This window comes from Suricata suricatta, chromosome 3 (assembly GCF_006229205.1).
Source record: "Suricata suricatta isolate VVHF042 chromosome 3, meerkat_22Aug2017_6uvM2_HiC, whole genome shotgun sequence".
Taxonomy (NCBI): Eukaryota; Metazoa; Chordata; class Mammalia; order Carnivora; family Herpestidae; genus Suricata; species Suricata suricatta.
This window is the reverse complement of record NC_043702.1, coordinates 134,560,822-134,580,723: the sequence shown is the minus strand read 5'-3', so window position 1 is coordinate 134,580,723 and position 19,902 is coordinate 134,560,822. Positions and strand designations below refer to the sequence as shown.

The window sequence follows — 19,902 nt, the reverse complement described above, 5'->3', positions numbered from 1 at the left end:
AGGGTCACTGATATTTCCCTTTCTGTGAATTGATTGCCTATATCCTTTATATATTTTCTTATTGATTTATAGAAGTTCTTTATTTATTAAGAAAACTAGTCCTTTGTAGTATAGATGCAGAAAATATTTTCCGTTTTTGTAATTTGCCTTTTGAAGTTATCCTTTTATGGCAGTTCTTTTACTTTTTTATGTGATTGAATGCATCAGTCTTTTTAATTTTATTACTCTGCTTTGGCTTTGCATTACTAACAAAGGGCGTTCACAACTACAAAAATTTATACCTTTTTTTTTACTTTTAGGATTTTTAGGGTGTCATTTACATCTTTGATAATTTTTAAAATATAATTTATTGTCAAATTGGCTTATGTACAACACCTAGTGCTCCTCCCAACAAGTGGCCTCCTCAGTGCCCATCACCCATTTATTTTCCCTCTCCACCCGCCCCCCATCCACCTTCAGTTTGTTCTCTGTATTTAAGAGTCTCTTGTGGTTTATCTCCCTCCGTCTCTGTTTGTATTTATTTTCTCCTTCCCTTCCCCCATGGTCTTCTGTTGAGTTTCTCTAGATCCACATGTAAGTGAAAACATATGATATCTGTCCTTCTCTGACTGACTTATCTTGCTCCAAAAGCAAGGGAGTTAAAAGCAAAAATGAACTTTTGGGACCTCATTAAGATAAAAAGGTTCTGCACTGCAAAGGATTCATTGATAATTTGTTTTATTGTAAGACTTGTGGGAAAGATCCTACTTAATTTTTTTCCTATATGTTTATGCAGCTGTCCCAGTACCAGTGTTTCAATATTCATCCTTTACTCAGTGATCTTTCTTCCTTCCTTGTTCTCAGAAGTACTCACTGCTCTCTATTCTCCTTCTTTCCTCTAACTACCACTAGATCGGTTATGCTGACATCTTTCCTGGAGCATTCATTCACCATTCATCATTCATCCAACAAGTTTTTATTGGGTTCTCATTCTCTGTCAGACATGGTTCCAGGTGCAGACAGTACAGCAGTGAATGAGAGTGTCCCTGAGCTCAGGGGTGTTGGAGGAGATAAACAGTAATTAATTAGCCAGATGTTTAGATAAGATGGCTTTCCATAGCAAAGAGTACCATTAGGAAAACAGAACAAGGGGAAATGAGAGAGAGTGCTTTGAGGGTCTCTTCCAAATTAGGTGGGCAAAGAAGTTGTCTGAAGAGTTGATATTTGACTCAAAATTTGAAGGGAATTTCTCAAAATTTGAAGAGAATTCCTCAAAATTTGAAGGGAAGAGCAAGTGTGAGGGCTCTGAGGTAGATGCTAGTATAGTGTGTTCCAGCAATAGAATGACTGATGAGGTAGGAACATTGTGAGTAGGGGTGAGAGAGATAGAAGAGGCATCAGAGGAAGAAGGCCTTATAAGCCATGATGAGGAATTTTGGATTTTAAGTATGGCAGGAAGCTTTTGGAGAGTTTTAAACAGGGGAATGATGTGGTCTGATTCATGTGCTAAGACTATTCTGGCATCAAGCGACAAATATCAAACTGTTGATAGCAACCTTACTCATATTAGCTGAAAAACAAGAAGCACTCCAATGGGTGAAGGGAGTAGGAGGCATAGGTTCCCTCCCATTTATGGGATGAATAAGCCACATGAATAAAAGGTACAGTGTAGGGAATACGGTCGATGGTATTGTAATAGTGTTGCGTGAGCAGAGCATAACACTTAGAGATAAGGAATCACTTTGTTGTACATCTGAAGCTAATGTAACACCATGTGTCAACTATACTTCAATTAAAAAAACCCAGAAGCAATCCAAATGCCCATCAACAGTAGAATGGATAAATAATGGACTGCTGTAAAGCAATAAAAATAAGCAAACTAGAACTACAGACATAACATAGAGGAATCTCATAAACATAATGTTGAATGAAAAAGTCCCACACAAAATAACAAATGCAGTGTGATTCCACTTATATAGGGTTCATACATTAGCCAAAACCTAAACTATAGCTTTAGATTCATGCTTAGTAAACTTTAGGGAAAGTCAAACAAGTGATCACCTTAAAAGGCAGGATAGTGGGAAGGAGGAACAGTGATAGGGAGAGAGGACAAGGAGGGCTTGGGGTAGAACTGCTAATGCTTTATCCTTGACCTTGGGGATGATTTCACGTATGTTTACTTTGTGGTAAACCATTGAGTTATACATTTGGTTTTTGTACTTTTCTGCATATGTGTTATATTTCACAATAAAAATGTGTAAAACCCTTCTTTGGCTGCCAGGTGGCAAGTGTGCTGCGGGGAATGAAGAGTGGGGGGAGGACCATTACTTTGGTGACTGCGTGTGACCAGGTGAGCGGTGAGGCGTCCAGTGTGATAGTTTTGATGGATTGGGTTTGGGATGTGTTTTGGAGACGAAGTCCACAGGGCTTGTTGATAGATTGGATCCAGTTAGAGCTGGTGATGAGAGCAACAGCAATCAGGATGCCTCCTTGATATTTGGCTCAAGCATCTAGTACCATTTTCTGAGGAAGAGAAGGCTTTGGAGGGGCAGGCTCGAAGGTGGATAAAGAATTCTGCTTCGGTTCTATCAAGCTTGAGATGCTTGTATGCACTGAAGTGGAGAAAATCAAGTAGACACCAGCTTCCTAACCCGTGAGTTGGCCTCCTGGTGGCTGGCTTCATTATATTCTCGCCCCCATGGTGCAGGCAGTATATCTAAAAAGTCAATCTTGAATGCTGCTTCTCTTCTCAGAATCCCCCCAGTGACTGTTGCTCAGTGGCGAGAGGCTGAATTTGTCATGGTCTTCCCAAACTTGTGCCCGACGGGGTCCTGCCTCCCCAGCTCTGTCTCTCCTAGCGGCTCCTCTGTCACTCAGGTCATATCAAAGATGGCATGCTTTCCATATGCTGTACTCTTTATCTCCAGCTTCTTCCCTCGCCCTCCATCTGTCACCCAGGTGACTGTAGACAACCAGGTGAGTGATGAGGGGACTGGGGCTCATTCTTCACGTCTCACATGGAATACTTGCTCCCCCAGGAAGCCTTTCAGTGCTTCTGAGCCCCCAGGACTGAGTGAGGGGCCTGCCTGTGTGCTCCCAACCCCAACTTCACCTCGCTCTTCAGTTAGCAGTCATCCACTGCCCTGCAGGTATCCCTTCTTTTTCTTTTTTTGTTCAACTACAAGCTATTTGAGGGCAGTGACTGGGTCCTGTTCACAGTTATGTCCCAAGCAGCTGCACCACACCTGTTAAGATAAACTCTCGACAAACACCTCTTGATATTAGTATTTAGTATACACCCTGCCCTACACACATTCCAGGCATGTGCTCTTTCTCTTCTACCAGCAGAACTTCCTTTTGGACTGTCTGCACGCCGACGCACACTTCCTACTGCTCCTTTCACAACAGTCCTGGCTAGGGCTAAACGACTGAGGCTCCAAGGCAGACCTTCAGGGAGAGAGAACACTGGGAGCCTGGTGTCATCCCCTGAAGTCTTCTGAGAGTGTACATGCTTTTCTGCCTAAGGGTTTGGAAGGTCCCTAAGGAGGAGGCAAGGATGTTATTGGAGCAGCTGCAAAGAAGAGAAGGGAGAACAGAACTCAGCTTTCCTGGTGCCCTCCCAGACAGAATGACTGAAAAATTGCCTCTGGGAGAAAACCTGGGTCTAAGTGGTTGGAAATGCTGTTTGTCCTAGGAAGACATGTGGCAAGGGCACTTGAATCCTATTATGTATATCTTCCCTGCCTAACACCCCCACTTCCATTTAGCTTGAGTTCTACAGGAGTCATTAAGTGGAAGAAGAGCCACACAGTGCGCAATAGAGGGTGGCCTTGTGTGGGCTGATAGTGACAAGGTTTCTGGGCTTGCTGTTTGTCTGGAAACCTGAAGTATTTTTTTTTTTAAAAGAACCTGCTGGCAGAGCCGTGGTTGCCCGTGCAGTTTACACTGACCGCATCAGCCTCAGGATTTAGTCAGATCTGAGGTCATTCTTGCAATTGTACTATGTCCCTCCTCCAGCTCCACTGCTACCTGCCATCCACAGATGGCCCAGGTATGAGAAAAAGGTGAGCCACCCTAGACCCTAGAGTGAGCAGCAGTGGAATGCACTGTCTCCATGTCAGCTAGCTCTCTGTTACCCACCTCAGTGGAGGTGCCTGGGCAGGGCACCCCCTGCCTCAGCCTAGATGCACAGACCGCAGCCTCAACTGCTCAGCGCTCCATGCCTGGAACCGTGGTGAAGCTGCCTTGCAGGGCGAGCAATCACCTGCCATGCTGATGGACGATGATTGCCCTGGAGTGCTGGTGGCTCATTTTCTTGTAAAGCCTTTTCATGAGAGTCTGCAGACCCTGGGACTGGAGGTTCTCAACAGTCAGTGTGAGCCTCGGCAATGAAAACGCTGGCCAATGAAGGGTCTCTCTCTACATGGAATTGCTTCATTTCTCCTCAGTGTTTGGCATGGCCATATACCAAGGGGCTGAGTCAGGTGGCTGTGCCTGTGTTGTGAGGGGCTACTGAGGTCATGGGCTTAAAATAAAAGCCCCCCAGATCAGAGTCTCCCTTGGGCACCTTGCCATATGACTTAGGGCCACTGTTGGCATGTTGGTTCTTGGCCTGAGAGGAGACACAGGTGAACACATTGGCAAGGAGGGGTTTATTGGCAGAGGGTAGGGCTCACCAAGGGCTAGAAGAGGTATTAGAGATGAGGGATGCAAGATCCTCATTTTACAATGAACAAACCGAGGCCAGGAAGGTCTGAGGACTTGCTGAGCCTAGATCTTCTTCCTAGCCAAAGGCCCTCTTGACACATTCCAGGTTCTGATAGAGGGAGGAGTGGGCTCCTGGGCACTGAGTGCTACTGGAAGAGGGGCTGAAGGCACCACTGGGAAGCTTCCCCTACCCCACAGCTGTGTGAGCCTAGATTCCTCGTCACGCCTCTTGCTCACATAGGGCAAGGGGTTCCTGACATTTCACATGAGCAGTTGGATGTGGAAGGCTAAGTCCAAGACTTTTTGCCCAAAGTAGATGAGCCCTGGAAGGGTATGTAATGGAGACCCCTGCATGGCTGAAGTGGACAGCAGGACGTCAGGAGAACTGGGAGGAGGGTCACTGAAGGTCAGTGGGGGCCATGAGCTCGCCCTCCATAACCCCATCACTTAGCTCTCCCTGACCTTCCCTCTGCTCCAGCCAGCAGCCTCCTCCTATCTCTCACCTCTCTCCTAGGTCTGTCTTCTCAGGGCACCTGTGTAGCTCTTCCCTTTGTCTGGAATGTACTTCCTCAGTATTTTCATGGTTCCATCCTCCACACCCTTCAGATCTTTATTCAGAAGTAATTTGCTCTAGACGATATTCCTTGGTTATCCTTTCTAAAAATTTAGGCCAGTATATCTCCCTACTTTATTTTTCTTCCTTAACTTTTATCACCATCTAAAATGCCATTTGTTGAAGTTGAAAAAAAATCTTGAATATTGGCTGGATACCTCAATAGATGCAGGTAATAGAAAGACAGGGATCTCAGTAGCATTTGTTGTTTACTATCAGCCAAGATGCTAGGCAGCCCCTGTTAGAAAGAGAGGGCCTCACTGGGGGCTCACCGCCATAGCTGCTATCGGGTGCTATTGTAGGTTCCTGTCACTCCTAATTAGTACAAGTTACACTAATTTCTTCTAAATCCCTCCTTCCAGGTCTCTGGGCAGGGATCCATTTTCCTCAGGATGCTTCCCCACGGAGAGTCAGCCAGTCAGAGGTGTGGGTTAATGCCTTTACCTTCTATTGGCTTTTAACAGAAGGCTCTTAGGACCCATTTCCTTTATGCAAAGGGAATTCCAAGCATGACAACCAGGGACAGGGCCCACTTGACTCCAGGCCTCCTGGGGTTGTCTCTCATCCTGGGTAAGTGCCGGTTGTCCCCTTCTGCCACGGGACCACTGTTTGGACCTGCAGGGAAGTCATTTTATGGGAGCAAACCCTGGGCAGTGCACTCTGAAGGCAGCCTGCCCCTCACCTGGCATACAGAGTTCCTTATAGACTTGCTGAGAATAGAGCCAGGCACACACACAGTACTGTTCAGTGGATGTCCTGGGCTAATCAGGAAGGACAGCAGCACCTAATTGGAAAATCCCAGCATTGCTTTATTAGGAATAAGGAAATTACTTAGTTAGGAGTAAGGAAATCTTTATTCTCCCAAATCCTTTATTCAGATCCCTTCTCTTTGAAGAATGGCCACCACCTTCTTGCACACTCACCAGGGTCACAGAACTGAAGCATCCTATAGGCTTGTCTCATAGACTTATTTCAGTTCTTACCTGATTTCTCTTAGGACTGGTCTAATTATCTGTAAAGCATGATTGTTCATGAAGCCAGAAGGTCTCAAGAATACTTGCAAACTGGAGAGATACAAAATGGGGAGTAAACAATAACATAAGAATGTATTTGAAATTCTTCCCTTCTCTGTCTTTTCTTCATTCGTCCCATCCCTAGATGGCCATTTGGTGTTTTTGCCCATGAATCAATGTGTGGCTTGCTTTTGCATGGTAAGGCAGACAGGTCTCCTCTTCAAGAAGGCTCCCATCCAAATTCAGAGCCCTCCTTCCATCTCCAGCCCCAAACTAAAAACTCACAGGTTCAGCGATGGTAGGTAATAGGATCTGTACCTACTTCTGCACCTGTTTCTCCTCCATTTGTGACTCTGGGTCTTCCCAGGCTCAGGCCTTTATTCATTTTGCTTTCATCATTTGTGGGGCCAGAGGCAATCTGAACTCAATGATGGGATCTGCTTTCCCTGGTGACAGAGTTGTGGACACCAAAAGGGCCTCAGCCTGTTAGGTGGGGCTGAGAGTGGCTCCTTCGAAAAAGGGTTTTTCCCCTTATTGTGCTCTGTGGGGATTCTAGTCGGAAGTGTTTTAAGATGGTAAATATTTTCCCTTCTTATCAAGAAATAATATCCCAGCTGGAGGCTAAAAGGCACTTTGCATAGCATTAATTATTGAGACTGCACAACAGCTCACCTTAGGGTGCGAGTCCCGAGGTGGCTGCTCCCCTTACAGTCAGGAGCACAAAACCAATCCCGGAGAGAGCACACCCAGAGACACGCTGGGCTAGGATGTGAGCTGGGCTCTGTACCCTCACCTGCTCAGGTGACTAGCAGGTGACATTTGGCCATTATTGAGATGGGCTGACTTTCTGCTGGATCACACCTTTGTTTTGTTTTGAAAGTGTAGTTATTTATTCTGAGGGGTGGGAGGGGAAGAGAGAGAGGGAGAGAGAGAGAATCCCAAGTAGGTGCGTGAGGTCAGCACAGAGCTTGACTCTGGGTTTGATTGCACAAACTGTGAGATCATGACCTGAACCGAGATCAAGGGTCAGACACTTAACTGACTGAGCCACTCAGGTGCCCCTGGATCACTCCTTGGGATTGTGACAGTCTGGTCATTGATATGCAAGTCTCTGGGGGTTGGAGTATGGGAAGGAATGGGGCAGGGTCATCTTCTCCAGATGCCTTCTACCTGGTGACTTGTAGTTTTAAAGTGACCAGTTGGCACTGACAGTTGTGGTAATGGACTCAATTTTGTCCCTTGAAGTCATTTGTTTTGCGGGGGTAGGATAGCCCTAGCACAGAGCTATCCTCTGGGGTCTAGGCATATAGGATGGCCTTTCAGTGGAGATGAAGGGTCATATTTGGGCACAGTTGGTTACCAGAGGAAAGCAAGGATCATATAAAGAGGGACTTCCAAACCTAAAATCTGCCTATCGTGTGAGGTTCCCCACATCTAGTTCATTCCTCCTCAGCCCTCCTTTTACAGTCAAAGAAAACATCTGTGATCTGAGGAGCTGACTTAGAGGGCCAATATGGTTTGTTTAATAGAAGTTGTTGTTACTGTCTTAATGATGAGCCTTGATACAAGTTGCTGGGCCACAGATCTAATTAACTGGTGCCACGCTCCTGGGAAGCTGTGTGCGGTGGTGATCAGGTATGTGTGTATCAGGTGGGCGTATTGTTGCCTCAGAGGTTTCCGTGCCTTCTAGTGTTTACTGCACATTCTCTTCTGGGAAATGCAAGCCAGATTTCCTGGAAAAGGGCTAATTTTCCTCCTTCTACTCTTACATGCGTCAGACTTTTAAGACTACATTGTGCTCTCAGCTGCTCTGCTTGTCATTTATGCACGGAGACATTGCTGTCTACTTAAGACTTTAAAAAGTATAGGGCAGTGAACCTTTAGGGAGCAGCAGTGAACTGTAACACCCACACTTAACAGACAACCTGCAGTGAGTGAACAAGGGCATGTGGCACTGGTCCATGGGTCAGGCAGGCAGCGGTGGGGAGTGGAACAAAACCCGGAACCCAGCCCAGTGCTCCCCATCCAGTGCTCTTCCCACCAGTCACGCTGCTTCTCCTCATCTCCAGGGCAAGTCTGGAGAGAACACAGAATATGGGCAGAGAAGCAGGGCAGTTGTTGAATGTGCTGTAATGGAGTTCCTTAGATAGCATTGTCCTTGGGGTGCTTTGGGGAACATGCAGAGAAAGCAAGGATGTGGCAGGACTGGGCTGGGTGTTAGAAGGTGCAGAGAGACAGCACAATGTGGAATAAAGTTGGTCCTTGGTTGAGTATATGTCCATTTGGGTGGAGAATGGAGGCACAGGTCTACAGTGGGGCTTGTCGAAGGCTGCAGAAGTCAACCAGACCTGGACTGGCCTTGAATCCCTGATTTCCAAGGAGTAGGCAGTAATGGTGCTCTCACTGTGTGCTGCGCCGGGGGTGGGAAGGTGAGGTAGGGGGCTACTGAGAGAAAATCGACATGACATTTGCAGTCTTGTTCAGAAAATAAGGTGAAACAGGTCTGCACCTATGAAACAGGGTAGAATTCAGGGCTAACCTCCAAGTACTGGGGTTGTTCAAGGAAGGGAATGAAGGGTATTTAAAGGGAAGATGATGGAGAAGAGTAGTCTTGAACTAAGACCTCAAGGATGGGTGAAATTGGGGTGGCATTGAAGGTGTAAGGGCTGCAAGGTCCGGGAGCATCTTGAAAAAAAAGCATTTAGTTATTGAGTGATGATGAGGAGACAGACTTGTGTAAAAAGGATTCACACATGTGCATGCTTGTGCGTGTGTGTATGTGTGTTGCATGCATGTGTATGGGGTGTGATGGATGAGGCTCCAAGAAATGTGTGATGGAACAAGGTTGGAATAGGAATTATCCTGATAGCAAGACATTTGAATTCTGGTCTCCACTCTTACTTACCAACAGCTGTGTGACCTTAAGCAAGACACTTACCTTTTTGTACCTTGGTTTCCTGGTGTATAGTTCTTTCCAGACCTTCCAGGCTTAACTTGTAAGAGAGACATTTTGAGTGAAGATCCTCAACTCCCTGACTTTATCATCTCTGGATATTTCCCTGAGGATGACAGGTAGAGACTGGGAGGGAGGGCGTCTTTCATGACTCTGCGCCCTGGCCGGGAGACTGCCTCAGAGCCATCAGTATTTATTGGGAGAGATTTAATGGAGCTCTCAGAAGCCTGTTGCTCTCAGGCAAACCAGAGCCTGAATTAATGTTTTAATTATCCAGATGCCTTCCCGAAGGCCCTATTCTCCATTTTAATTTTGGAAAACTCATGTATGTGATATTCTTCTTCTCTTGATCTTTCATCAGTCAGGCTGAAAACACTCCTTAGTTCTTGAATGGAGGTGATCAACATTTCACATCAGTGCCCAGAGGGGTTCTGAACTGGGTCCAAGAGCATCTGATGAGTGGGGGTATTATGGCAAGAGTTTCTAGATGGTACCATATTTATCAGGTAAAGGTGAGTATGTACAGATGCTGTGCCTCTTGTGGTTGGATAGCTGTCTGGACTGGAGCAGGACAGGAGCTAATATGCAAATCAGGAAGTGGAGGCAGCCTTAAGAACTACACAAATCTAGCTAGGGAAGAGAGTAGTCTGCCAGTCCAGAGAGCCTGTGAGGCCAACCTTGGGCATGCAAGTCCTTGGTCGTTACAGTGGCCCCATTTTGCAGGGGATGAAGCTGTTGGCACTTTGCGGTTCCATCATAGTCGAGGCACAGCTGAAGCTGTAGGAGACAGGCTGAAGGTGCTGGAGGAGCTGGGGCTGATGGACCTTGAAGGATGGTGGAGAGGGGAGAGAGGAAGTATAGAAAGGCACAGTCAGAACAAGCATGCAAGAAAGGGTCAGTGAGCACACACACCTTTAGCCATTCAGGCTGGCCTTCTGTCTCAACAGCATCATCCCCGATTACTCAAACTTGGAAATGGTTGGATATATGCCCCTACCTTCTTTGCCTCAGATAGGCATTTTTCATCCATAACCTCTGCAGTTAAGGGATTAACTAATTTGACAAGTATTTATTAAGTGCCTACCATTTATTAGGCACTGTGTTGGTGCTGAGGATATAGGAGGGAACAAGACAAAGGCAAATCCCTGCATTGTAAGAGGGAGGCAACCCCAAATTAAAAAAAAAAAGCAAATAAATAATTATAAATGGTGGTAAATCCTGTGAAGAAAGCAAACAGGAAGCTGGCAGAGAAAAACCTGGAGAACTCTTTTTGATGCTGTGTTAGGAAAGGATTCTCTAGGAGGTGACATTTAAGTTTAGATCTGAGGAAGGAGCCAGCCACTAGGAGAGCAGGAGGAGCAGGATTCTAGCTAGAGGGAGTGGCGAGGAACGTCCGAGTAACTGAAGGAGACTGGTGTATCTGGATTCCTCTCTCATGAATAGTGATGGAGTTAAGGTTGGGGGGTGGTAGTTTATACAGGGATGAGTGAAGCACAGAGTTCCAGCCTGGACAACTCCCGGTGCTGAGGTCCCAAGGTCCACAGCAAGTGTTCAGGGCCCATGTGTATGTCTGGGACATGGCAGATACCCTGGACTCTTCAAGACTGAGGAATATGGCTTCACGTTCCCAGGAGTTGCAGAACTTTGGGTTTCTGCTATGGAGAAAGTGATTTGGATGCCGTATCTGGCTTTCTGTGGCACTTGTAGCCAATTACCATGTACTTGGTGTATGGTAAGAAACGAATTTATTCTCTTATAGTTTCAGAAGAAGTCATAAATCAGTATCATGGAGCCAAAATCAAGGTGCTGTCAGCGCTGAACCCCCTCTAGAGAAGAATCTGTCTCTTGCCTCTTCTGGCTTTGGTGGCTACTGCATTCCTTAGCTGTGGTTGCATCACCCCCATTTCTACTTCTGTGGTCACATTGCTTTCTTCTTCTGTGTCCAGTATCCCTTTGCCTCTTATAAGGATACTTGTCATTGCATTGGGGACTACCCAGATAATTCAGGATATCTACCCATCTCAAGATCTGTAATCACATCTGCAAATCCCTTTTGCCATCTAAGGTAGCATCCACAGGCCCTGGGAATATTAAGGTGTGGACATATTTGTAGGCCGTTATTCAGCTTGTAAAGGGGTGGAGGGAGGAGTGAGGTAGGATCCACATACCAGCTTCTGGGGTAGATGATTCTTGGGGCTTGGTTGGAGCCACTGTAATCACTGGTAAAAATACTTGAGTGTATCTGCAGCTAGGATATTTTAATTATTCATTACATCGTAATCCTATTATTCCCAGGAGAGGATTTGACCAGCAGGAAGGAGGGATGAGAAGTTGGGGTGGCAGAAGCCCTGGGCCTTTCACCTTCATCAGCTCTTCGTGTTTTTAACAAAAAGCATCCTGGCACAGAGTAAAAGGGCACAGAGCACTGGGAAATGATGGTGTCCAAGCGAGTGGGGGTGGCGGAGGGTGGCGGAGGGTGGGGACTTCCACTGGCATTAACAGGGTCCCTTGCTGACTTCAGCTCTGAGTTACTTATGGTTAGGTTTTTAAGAATTTATAAGAATTTATGGACTTAAATAATTACCTGAGACAAGATTAAGTAAATAAGAGAATACGGTATTTCCTAGATCTGTCAAGGAAACATTAAGGTCTCCTACCTAGACAGTCTTTTCAGAAATATTGAATTTCTTTTTATTATTCCTGAAGTGAAACAAGAATAAATTTGAATAATTAATGCATTGGTCTCCCTCTTCACCGCCTCCTCTGTCACTTGTTAGCATCTATATCATCTTAAGGTGCTTAGAGGAAGGAAATAGATCAAAGATGTGGTAGTGCAATTTGTAGGCATCAGCTAAATTGCTCACTTGGCTGTGGTTGGAGGTGGTGGTTATGATTGGAGGGTGAGGGGTTCTTGGCTGTAAGCTCCTGGGGCACTGTGCCAATGTCTGCTGTCACTGATCTGTCCCAATAAAGGACTTGGGTTGGTGAGCCCTTAAAACAGGCCTTTCTGGGGTACAGGAGTGGCTCAGTCAGTTGAACATCCAGCTTCGGCTCAGGTCATGATCTCACAGTTTGCGGGTTCAAGCCCTGCATCCGGCTCTTTGCTGTCAGTGCAGAGTGCTTCAGATGCTCTGTACCCCCCTCTGCCCCTCCCCCACTCATTTCCCTCCTTTCTCTCTCTCTCAAAAATAAACATTAAAAAATAAAATAAAACTTTCTAGTTGTTTTTTTAATTTTTCAGAGAGTGAGAGAGAGAGAGAGAGAGAGAGAGAGAGAGAGAGCATGAGGAGGGGAAGGGGTCCCAAACAGGCTCTGCACACACTCAGTGTGGAGCCCGACACAAGGCTTGATGCTGGGCTTGATCCCATGACCCTGGGATCATGATTTGTTGAGACAAAATAAAAAGTCAGACACCCAACCGAGTCACTTAGGCGCTCTAAGACTTTTCTTTCTGATTGGGATGGGGACTGGAGCTAAGTGTGGACTGGAGGAGATGAGCAGATGGGTTGGTGCCACCCAGGATTGGAGGGAAGCCAGGACAGGGTTGTGGATTGACCCTGAATTCCCCCTTGAAAAGTGGTCTTTGGGGGTGGGGGTTCTATCATGCTGCCTTGGCTTCTGGACAACTGCTGATTATTGGCTGTGCCACTGCCTTCTCGATCTCATGCAGGTCATTACCAGCTGTACATATTGGGAATTAATGAGATGGTCACGGTTTGGCTTTTTGATGAACTGATGGCTTCCTCCACTAACCTAGAAGGGCATGTGGTATATCATCTCTCTGGGATCCTTCAAGAGGCCTTCATTTATATATCCCACAGGATTTAATGGGAGTCTATACTGGGTCAAGTTCTGGGTATACCACAAGCCATGGTACAGGCTTGGCCCTACATTGCTTTTGTATAGTGGGAGAAACAGAGAAGCACAGGCAATCATAGTAGATGTGGGATGTAAGTGCAAGGTAAGCGGAGAGTACAAAACCTGGTCTTGAGAGTGAAGGGTGGCTTTCTGGAGGAAGTCATGTCTACTCTAAAGTCTGAAAGATTAATTTGGCATTAGCCAAGTAAAATGGAGAGGAGGACATTCCAGATAGAGGGAACAACATATGAATAAGCTCTGCAGAGAGAAAGCATGATGTGTTTGGGAAACTGGAAGCAGTCTAGCATGAATGTAGTGGTAGGAGAGGGATGGGGGTGAGAAGAGAAGGGGGTGAGCCAAGCATAGGTCCTTTGGATTGGACATTAGGGCAGTGGGTCATGAATAGGTTTAAACATGGGGGTGACAAGATCAGATTTTCACTAACTATTATTTTAGAAAATTCACTCTGGCTGTAGTGTGGAGGATGATTTGGGGAGGGGTTAAATTCTTTAGTAGGGACTCCAGTTCAGGGGCTCTTGTAGTCATCTGGACAACAGACATAGGCTCTCAGCAGTGGGGATGGAGAGAAGAGAAGACATTTGAAATATTAAAAGAGTAGAAGTGATAGGACTTGTAAGTTGTGGAGAACGAGGAAGGAGGAATAGAGGTTGACACCTGGGCTTCATTTGTGGGAAATAAAATGGTCTCATTTGCTTAGATAGGAAACATAAGAGATGCAGCCAACTTTTCAGGAAAGATTCTGAGATACTGGTTGGATATTCCAGAGGAGATGGTACTGGTCTTGACACATGGACGGAATAGGGCAGAAGATGCAGAATTGGATCCTCAGCACATACACGGTAACTGAAACCAGGGGAGAGGTGAGAGCTTCCAGTGAGTAAGGAAAGATGAGATCCATCATGTTATGGTCACTTATTGTTGCATAACAAATGACCTTCAAGCTTAGTAGCTTAAAACAACAAATATTTTATTATATTTCATCATTTTGTAGGTAATAAATTTGGCCAGGGCTTATCTGGGCAGTTCTTATGTTCTGTGTAGGGTTAACTCAAGTGACCAGTGGTATTTGTTTGTGGAGGAGCTGCTCTGGAGAACCTAAGGAGGCTTCACTCACACATCTGCCACCTTGGTAGAGATGGCTGGAAGTCCTGGCTCAGCTTAGACTCTCCAAGAAAGCTGTCTAAGGGTGACTGAGCTTCCTGCATGGACGTTCAGGATTTCCAGGTCGAGTATTCCATGAGGGAGAAATAGAAATTGTCAGTGTCTCAAGGCATAGGCTCAGAAGCTAGCACTGTCTTATTTTAATGCATTATTTTGATCAAAGCAGTCACAAAACCACTCATTGAGATTCAAGGTTAGGGGTAGAGACTATGCTTTGATAGGAGGAGTGTCCTATTTGTCAAATTTGTGGCCACCATACTGAGGAAGGAAGGCAATAGAAGGCTATAGGAGACAAAGCCATCCTTATTTATAGGCAAGAAGTTAGAAGAGATTCCTTGACTATTAGTCGATAATTTGTATGTACCAATATTACTATATTGGGTTGTCAAAAAATGAAATATTATTATACATATTTGATAAATAGCCACTTCCCTGAGTTCCTAAGTGTTATCTAACTGCCCTGGCTGACTTGGTCCTTCTGCTACACACAGAAATTGGAATTTTACTTTATTTTTAATTATATTTAATATTTATCTCCATATAAGATTGTAGGATGAATGAGGGCAGAGGACTTTTCTTTGTTTTAAACCAATGTCCACTGTAATGTCCTTGCCACACAGTAGACAATCAATATTTGCTCAATGAATACATGAGTGAAACAAATATGTATTGAGTATCTACTATGTCCCAGGCATGTTCCGGGCATAGAGACAGACAGAACATAAAAGAAATAGGTGAAGTCTATAGTGTGTCAGATGTTGATAAGTGCGCTGGAGAAAATCCAGGCAGGAGTTCAGGGAGCACGAGAAAGAAGTTGCTATTTAAATTGGGCTCTCAGGAAAGCCCTTAATGAGAAGGTAAATTTTGAGAGAAGATCTGAAGGAATGAATGAACAGGCTTACACAGTGGTTTTGGGGCACCGAGAATCGACCTCATCAAAATCCAGACCTTTCTCTCCAGCTTCCTGGGTCAGAAAGGTTATCATTAGAGATCCCTTCCTGTGGTTGGGTTGCCTGTATCTCAGCCTGTTCCTTCAGAGGGACACTGAACTACAGGTATCGTCAGAGCTTTACTGTGGAAGATGTGGCCGAGGCCGTCCTGAGAGTAGGTTTTCATAGAGTGAGAAGGGAAGAGTTGTAAGGTGCTGGCTGCCCGACAGGGTTCTGGGGAGGAGAGGGTCTAATCAGTAGGATATAGGAGGACAGGGCAGCTCACATTCCTTTGTGGAAAGGGGAAGGTGGTGGGGGAGAGGGAAAAAGGAGGATTTGCCCATGAAGAACTCCAAACAGAAAAATAAATATGGCTAACCTCAAGCCTTGTGAATGGTATTAACAGGTGAGGTTCTGGATCTTGCCAGCCTTCTGTGCAAGACTCCCAGGAAGTGTGTTCAGTTGTGTGAAGACAGAGGACCAGGATCTGATGGCAGCCTGTTCCATGAGGAGAGAGAAGTCTCACTGGGAGAAAACCACAGAGGAAGGGATGCACTTGACAAAGGAGACTGGTCCTTAGGGGAAAGAGTCCAGTGGGGTGGTTAAGCTGGACCACGCCCTGACTGCCTGGGTTCGAGTCCTGACCCTGCCACACACCAGGTGGTGACCTTAAGCAAGATTGTTTCCCTTTCTCTATCAGTCTCCTCGTCTGAAAAACGTGGAAGAATAATGAGACCTACCTCACAGGGCGGAGGTGGGGGTTACATGAGGCATGGCGTGGGGACTTATTAGCCCTGGGCATCCTATCGTACTCATTTTACTAATGACTGGAAATAAACTCCATGTTGTAGACCTCTGTTGAAAGAAGCTCTCGACCACAATGCTTGTGTACAGACCAGTAACTGCTTGGTGGTTGCTGGAGGACAGAGGAGGTTAAAGCTAAATTGACAGAAGGCATTGCCAAGTATGGAGGCATCAGAGATCGGGGATGGAGCATCTCTGAGACTGTGAGGCAAACCCGCAGGGTGCTGAGACCCACTTTCTAAGAAAATTTGCAGACTACTTGGTGATCCAAAATTTCATGCTGTGTTGTTTTAGTGGCTTATTGCCCCCATTTCCTTTTTTTGCAGGACCCCTCTTGTACCTTATGTTGACAGGGCATCTCTTCCCATGTTCACAATTGGATGTGCCTGGGATGGGGTCCTATTACATAATCCGTATTGTGGGGCGAGCTCACAGGTGTTTCTGGTGAAATGTGGACCGGTAACCTGAGCTGACCCTGCTGTGCTGCGGTTAAGATCATCTTTGAGGACAGTCTGCCAGCCTGTAAGCCCTACACAAGTAGGTACCGCTAAGTGTGCTGAGAAGCCAGAGCGGATGTATTAAATTAAGAATATGCAGATTATGACCTGCTATGTGAGAAAACACAGATCACCCACCCAGGGTAGGCAGGTAGCTCTCTCTCAGCATCTAAGGTCCCACTTGGGGGAAGTGAACCCCCGCCCCCAGGATTGTATTGATTAAAGGTGCAGTTTCAATATACCCACATAACGGAAGACATATCACAAGATTTCTTACTTCCAGATCCCAGAAACCAGGGAGTTAGGGGCTGCAGTGAGCTGGAGAGGAGGGTAGCCTTGTGTCCTGGGTCACCAGTGAGCGGGAGATAGAGAGCAGGGTAGCAAGCATCTGTTACTTATAACAAAGTTGGGGTGGAAGTCACTAACTTTTCTCAACTCTAAGTGGTTATTTTAAAAGGTGCCCTGGGGGAAAAACAAAGTGAGGACTTGGGACAGGAATCCTAAGCTTAGGTCTTGATCTAAGTTCGCAGACTTTGGATGTGGGCAGGACTGCCATGCTGTGAAATGCCAAGGCAGTGAACGTCTTCTTACCTGTGCCTCCACAGGCCTATGTGGTGCCTGGTGCCAGTGGGAGCAGGCGTGTTGAAAATGCTTGGTTGGTCTTGGTACATGGCCAACATGTGACTTCCTTAACGCCTGTGGGTGCTCCTGCAGACAGATATATAGAGAATGTCCTAGACGACTTGGAGGTATCATGGCTGAGTTACTTTCCTTGAACTGTTGAAAAGTGGAGCATGACACAGGGATAGAGAAGGATAGTGGGACTCTCTCTAGCTACCACCCTATTCCCTGGCTGCTGCTTTCCAGTTGTGTCTGTGTGTGTATGCGTGTGGCTAGGTTGATTGTGACCTCATAGAAGGTGTATCCTATATCATCTATTTGCTCTTTATCTAACCCACACAGTCTCCTCTTTCCCTAGTTTAACATGACTTTGTGCCTAGTGCTTGGGACACAATGGTGCTTGATGGACTCTTGGTCTGACTTTGTCCCTCAGTGGCTAGACCCACTCTATCACCCTGCTCTCTCTAGAAGACATGCATGTCCTGGCCTCTGCACCATCTGTTGCCAGGCCTTGCTAGCAGGAGAGGCTTGGGGCCTGCAGGCCTCAGCCTTGTTTAGACCTCTCTGCCACCAGCTTCAGAGCCAGAGCTGTCTCTGAGGCTGTTCCAGGCTCCTCTGCTGTGTTCTGTTCCTGGCAGGCTGGGCTCCTGCTGCACCCTGGGAGTTTCCTGATCCTGAGGCTTGAAGTGGGGGAAGGCTGAATTCTTTACACCCTTGTCTCTCCCTCCTCCCCACTCCCAAGCCCTGGTAGGAGCCCTTAGAGTATTCTTTGGCTCCAGTGGACAAAATAAGTGGTTGCTCAAATAGGTTCTAAATATAACCAGTGCAGCAAAGAGGCTCAGTTAGAGGGTATGGAGAAGTTGTACTTGGGTAAATGACTATTTATTTCTGATTATTTTACCAATAATTGGACCTGCCCTCTCCCAGGCATCCTCTTCGCCTCTGTTTTAGCAGCAAATGTATTTGTTTCCATTGAAGCTGTTCCCCTCCTCCCTTTCCACCTGCTGCTTCCTCGCCCACCCACTGTTTGAAAGGAGTCTTCACTCTTGTTCTTGTTCTTGGATGAACCCCAACAGCTCACTGAGCAGAAAGATGGGCTGGGGAAAGTCTCTGGGAGCCCTGGTGGATGGAGCTAAGCCCACTCCTTCGTGGCTCACAGCCCTCAGGAATGGGCGTGACCTCACATTGCTATGCTTAGAAGTCCTCATTCAGCCGCTTTGGGGACTTTTAAACATCAAAACTGCTACTTATTCCCACTTCCATATGAGAAAACTGAAGTGGATGCATGTAATTCTGACTCTTCCTGGACTCCCTGGTGAGCAGAACTCCTCTCCCTGTCCTTAGCTACTAGCCTCTGGAGTGGGGACAGACTCCTGTTCATGTTTCCCTAATTTTATTTTTCTTGTTTTGAAATAAAGGATACTGCCAGGCACCCTATGTGAGCTCAGTGGGATTAGGCCAATGATGGTAATTCATGGACAGGATTGCCTGGGTATTGCCCCAGGGAAACCTCTCCCTGCTCTACAGGGAAATTCAGCCCTGCCGAACCCATCACTGTTCAACTTGAGGCAAATGAGAGTGTCTGATTTTTCCTAGATTTCAAAGCTATAGGGATTAACCCCCAAACATCTGAATGACATTTGGTATCTAGATGCTATGGATATTTGGGATCTAGATGCCCAGCCCCTGAGGGAGCCTGGGAAGCCCACACTGGTTGGACGCCATCCCTGGAATCTTTGCCTCTTGCAGTTGTGAATGAGGGCAACAGGGAGGTCATGTCTAATCTCTGAGGGATTTTTTTTTCCTGCTGCTCATTCAGCGTGGGCAGAGGAAATGGTGGTGGGCTACTGACATTTGCCATGCAAGGAAGTAAGAGGTTTGCTTCTGGAGGGTTCTCTGGGTCAGAAAGCAGGAGGTCTGGTCATCTGATGAGTATACGGGGAGGGGAGGCAGAGTAGAGAGACCTGACATGCCTTTTTGTTTTTTAAATAGTTTATTGTCAAATTGCTTTCCATACAACACCCAGTGCTCTTCCCCACAAGTGCCCCCCTCCATCACCACGACCTCTTTCCCCTTTCCGCCTTCCCCTTCGACCCTCAGTTCATTTTCGGTATTCAATAGTCTCTCAGGTTTTGCGTCCCTCTCTCTCCCCAACTCGCTTTCCCTCTTCCCCTCCCCCTGATCCTCCATTAGGTTTCTCCTGTTCTCCTGTTAGACCTATGAGTGCAAACATATCTATCCTTCTCTGTCTGACTTATTTTGCTTAGCATGACACCCTCGAGGTCCATCCACTTTGCTACAAATGGCCAGATTTCATTCTTTCTCATTGCCATGTAGTACTCCATTGTGTATTATATATATACCTCCATTGTGTATTATATATATATACCACATCTTCTTGATCCACTCATCAGATGATGGACATTTAGGCGCTTTCCATGTTTTGGCTATTGTTGACAGTGCTGCTATGAACATTGGGGTACATGTGCCCCTATGCATCAGCACTTCTGTATCCCTTGGGTAAATCCCTAGCAGTGCTATTGCTGGGTCATAGGGGAGTTCTATCTATAGTGTTTTGAGGAACCTCCAAACTGTTTTCCAGAGCGGCTGCACCAGTTTACATTGCCACCAACAGTGTAGGAGGGTGCCCATCTCTCCATACCCTCGCTAGCATCTATTGTCTCTTGGATTGTTCATTTTAGCCACTCTGACTGGTGTGAGGTGGTATCTCAGTGTGGTTTTGATT

General features: G+C 46.3%; 1 protein-coding gene and 1 long non-coding RNA gene across 4 annotated transcripts in view; one reads left to right on the top strand and one right to left on the bottom strand.

Annotated features, from left to right (window-relative positions):
* CACNA1E (calcium voltage-gated channel subunit alpha1 E) overlaps window positions 1–19,902 on the top strand; it is a 496,040-nt gene that overhangs the window by 24,101 nt on the left and 452,037 nt on the right. The window lies entirely within an intron of this gene.
* On the bottom strand, window positions 6,135–17,389 carry LOC115288177. 3 transcript variants are annotated; one of them, XR_003906847.1, is made up of 5 exons: window positions 17,127–17,389; window positions 15,614–15,732; window positions 9,943–10,089; window positions 9,251–9,371; window positions 6,135–6,363 (listed from the first exon to the last, which is right to left on the bottom strand). It is a non-coding gene; the product is annotated as an uncharacterized LOC115288177 (long non-coding RNA). The 3 variants fall into 3 exon arrangements; XR_003906846.1 differs by having other exon boundaries at window positions 9,251–10,089; XR_003906848.1 differs by lacking the exon at window positions 15,614–15,732 and having other exon boundaries at window positions 9,251–10,089.